We start from the raw sequence: 4,640 nt of genomic DNA, 5'->3' as shown, positions 1-4,640 counted from the left end.
CCATTGAGTTCACCAATGATTGTAAGGTCATGGAATGTCAAAAAAAACTTTTTTTGACATCGTAAGGATAATGAAAAACTTCTTAGTCCTAAAGTACTGTATCTTATTGTAATTAGAGCACTAATATATCTCGCTAGCAATACATGACTTGATATATCATTTTTTGTGAATTTATTAGCAAGATATAGTTCTTTTTCAACTCAAAGACATTGGAATTAAATTAAACATATACTTCGATATCTTCGAAGAACAATGGATATGGGCTTATATTATTCAAATGCATCAAAATCGAATTTAATTAGTTATGCAGTTGTAGAATATTCATTTGATCTACACAAAGCTAGATCTCAGATATGTTACTTGTTCACATATGGAGGTATGACTATTTCATAGCATTTTATAAAGTAAATTATAGTTGCTATTTCTTCTAACCGTACAGAAATTTTAGCAATTCATAAGCAAGTCATGAATGTGTTTGGTTAATATCTATAACTCAACATATTCAAGAAACGTGTAGCTTTTCAACTAAGAAAAAAATTTCAACAACGTTATATAAGGATAATACTCTTTATATAACACAGTTAAAGGAAGAATATATTAAAGGGAATCGAATAAAACACGTAGTTAGTCAAAATTCTTCTTCACACATGATCTCCAAGAAAAAGTTAAAATTAATATTTAACAAATTTAGTCAAGTGACAATCTACCGGATTTGTTCACCAAAGCCCTTCTTAGTACAATATTTGAAAAGATTGGAATGTATCATTTTAAAGATCTATATAATGCAGCCATTAAGAAAAGTAAAATAAGCACTATACTATTTTCCTTCATCAAGATTTTTTCCCATAAAGTTTATTTCTTATAAGGTTTTAACGAAGCATATTCTTAACACAATGGATATTCAAGGGGAGTGTTGTGAACAAATATGTGAATGCCCATTATATTATGACCCAAGAAGTGCAAACCAAGTCAAACAGCCTAATAGGCCAAATATAAGAAATGTCATATGATTTGAACTCTTAGATAGAGTTAGATTAAGATTATAATTCAAGGGGTTATTGGCCTATAAATAGACCCCTTATTTCATTTGTAAATACATAGTTGATTAAGATCTTCTTACTCTCTTTAAATATTTTCTTTCCTTCTAAATATTTTTTTTATATTTCTTTTATAATTGTTCTTTTCAGATTTATTTCATAACAGATTATAAATATTTATTAATATATACAAAAAAAATTTTTAAAATTTATTTTTTATTTCAAATTGAAGTTTAGATTTTTGTAAGTATTAATAATTGAATTCAAATATTAAGTGTTTATTTTATTTAGATTCGGATATATAATATAAAAAATTAAATTTTAATTAGATTCGAGTTTAAATATTTTAAAATTAATAAAACGGTCTATTATGTTGTCTCAACTTTAATGACATGGAAATAAAGAAATCTACCAATGACTGTGGTATTGTTCTCTCTTACTCAGATGGTTTCTATTTCGATGTCTTATTTAGTATATGAGTACCATTACAACTATTTATTAATATATATTAAAATTTATTTTTTATTTTGGGTTTAAGTTAGATTTTTTTAGTAAGTATTAATAATCCAATTTGAGTATTAAGTGATTTATTTTTATTCAAATTTGAGTATGGTACGAGTAAATAAATTTTAATCGAATTTGAATCCGGATATTTCAAAATTAAGGAGTTGTCAATCTTAATCTCTTGCTCCAAATTTGATGGCAAAGAAATATAGGGATCTATCAATAAATGTGGTATGGCTCTCTGCTCACTCTGGCGGTTTTTATTTCGATCGTCTCCCAATTCACAACCCCGGTAGACTGATGCAGTGATGATGTTCGATTATTATCAAGAAATGATGAAATTGCTTACATCTATTGAACCCTGAATCAGTAGCTAATGTGACAAAGTTTCATTGCCTGTTGGGCTCCTCCTTCATCTTCATCATTTCTCTTCCATGTCTTTCTTCTGAAATTTGTAAGATATAGAAACAGAGCTAAAAGCATCTGATCCTCTGACCAGTGGCGAGCCAAAGATCATAAATTGGAGAGTCAAACGCTTTTAGCTCTGTTTCTGTTCTTTTTAGCAGAGGAAATACTAGCTACTCTTTAAATAATCCATCTTGATTAGCAACTAAAATGGTAGTAGTAACTTGAGGAGCTACCCAGTTAGAGAAAATGAAACTACTCTGTTTGTGCTCTGTTTTCAATTCCATATTTATCGGCAAAAATGATAGAAGAAGTAGCCCCATGAATATGATCCGATCAAGGAAGAAAAAAAATTATTACTAATCAGTATATTTACAAAGCATATTTTATCATAATTACAAGAAATCCTACAACAGTTGAAGCCATACGAATTAGACAAGCTTCTTTGCTACATTAACAAACAGAGACTCCTCGGAAGGAAATACCATAGCACCAAAAATTTTAAGTGGTCTTTGCACTTTGACACGATACTCAACAGCGCCAGCTTGTTCTTCCGCACTGTAAAACGCAACTCTATCACCAACCTTCAGCTTTTTGCTGCAAACAAACTCTCGCCATCCTTTGGTAAGAACCGGCTTCAGGTACTTGTTGTTGTTCATGTTCTTACGAGTGTAAATTCGAAACTTCCAGACATGGCCACTCTCCTCGTCCCTAACCGCAAAATCCACCATGTGCTTGTCACTTAGAGGAGGGAAAGAAGGGAGGGCCCTGCTTGGGATCGTCAATCGTTTCTCGATATCCGTCTTCTTAAGATTCTTTAGGACTATCGCCATTGATGAAAGTAAAGAAAGAGGTCGCTCAAGGTTTTTCTGTCTTGGCTAAACAAACGATGTGGCTTTAAATAAGGAGAAGCAAAATGGTCCCAACAGGTTCCGTAAAGGATCTTTCACTCCTAAACAGATTGAATGAACAGGCCCGAATCTGGCGATTTTCAGAGAAAAGGTGTCCCAATGCTTAATAGATAGTGCGGTCACAGCCGATTCTCAGGTTTTCCCTAATTTTTTTTTTACTCTTCTTTGTCTAAACTGGGCAATGATACATGTGGGGTAACGCTCGAATTTCCTGTTCTGTCGCGCGATATCTAGTTTATCTTCTCTAGGATCGGAAGTCTTGAGTATACAGTAGCACAGAAATCCTGGAAAAGATTTATCAGTAGGCAGTAGCGCGATTTTGATCGAGTTTGTGGCTGTGGCTCGCGTTTCCACCCAAAGTCAATAAGCAACCATGGCTTAACTGTATTACATATCTTAATGTGCACGTTTTACAAATTTCCTATTCATTAAAATTTTGGAGAATTTTAATTGCATCAGCACCGGTGATCTAGAAAGTAGTACCCCAAACATCTCGAGGATCACAAAACGACAGAACCCATGAAGTTAGCTAATCTAAAAGTATTAGACAGTTGGTCCCACACATGGACCAATCATGTTGTGTCTAGCGAGACTTGGAGATCTTGTTCGGTTCTAGGATGTTAAACTCGCGATGGTTGCGAAAAGTGGCCCACTTCTTGTCTTTTCCTTGTTGTGCGAATGTGCGATGGGAAAGCGAAAGTATTCTCCTAATATTCTATTCATGAAGCAATAAGGTCGCGAGACCAAGCAAAAAGGTTAGCTCTTTTTAACTTTCTTCATGTAAACTGAGACGTTAAATCACTGCTACTTGATGACTGTAATGGAGATAACAGCTGCTGCTGAATCTGATATTGATGACTATACTGCAAATTCCAGCCATCTATACTCCCTTGGTTCGTTGGCGAGGATTTCCGCATTCCGCGAGTCTCGAGTAATTGATACTTTAGGCTCGCTGCTTTCCAATAGGCACATGCTTTGCAAAAGTTTACCAGTCCAGGGAATTTCATTTAGAGTCAATAATTGGGTTCAACGCTGTTCCTTTCTCCATGGGTTTGCTTAGATAGAGGCGGAAACAAGGTGCAGCGAGGGCAGATTTGCACTGCCCTGCAACCTTTTTGATGCATCCAAGCAGGTGTGAGGCTTTGGAGTAAGCTTGGGGAGTGAGGGTATCTATTATGAATGTTAGTCATGTGAATGCCAGTAATCATGAATTCTATTTTTATATTGTACCCTGTCAAGTGAGATTGTAAATAGCAACTCCCTTGTATATGTTATGAAATACCAATCAAAATAAAATACCCTTCAACTCATTTTCACTCTCTGTTTGCTTATGGTATCAAAGCATCTGACCCTTAACCCTTTTCTTTTCTTTCTTGTAAATAAAATCACCTCCAGCAGCTTTTATTTCTAATCAAGTAATGATTTTCAACAACTATTATATTTCCTATATATAAAATTAATTTTTTTTAATTTATAATATCCACTTTTAAATTCGATTTCCCTTATTTACTCTTTTTTCTTTTAACTTCAATTTGTTTTTTAAAAGTAAAAAGTTTACTATGTTATTATCTTCATAAAATCATAAATCTTATTTACAATTTGCAACAAGTATTCAAGAATTAGATACAATTGTTCTAATCTTTGTAGATATTTTTATTTTAATTTAAAATTTATATTATATTATTATATTATTTTTATTTTATATGATAGTTAATTTATTTGAATTAAAAATCTTGATTTTATGTTAACTATTTAAAAATTATAAAATAATTATAATAGTTAA

This window comes from Theobroma umbraticum, unplaced genomic scaffold (genome assembly GCF_002168275.2).
Source record: "Theobroma umbraticum cultivar Fairchild unplaced genomic scaffold, ASM216827v3 scaffold_50.0, whole genome shotgun sequence".
Taxonomy (NCBI): Eukaryota; Viridiplantae; Streptophyta; class Magnoliopsida; order Malvales; family Malvaceae; genus Theobroma; species Theobroma umbraticum.
Note: the sequence above shows the minus strand (reverse complement) of the source record.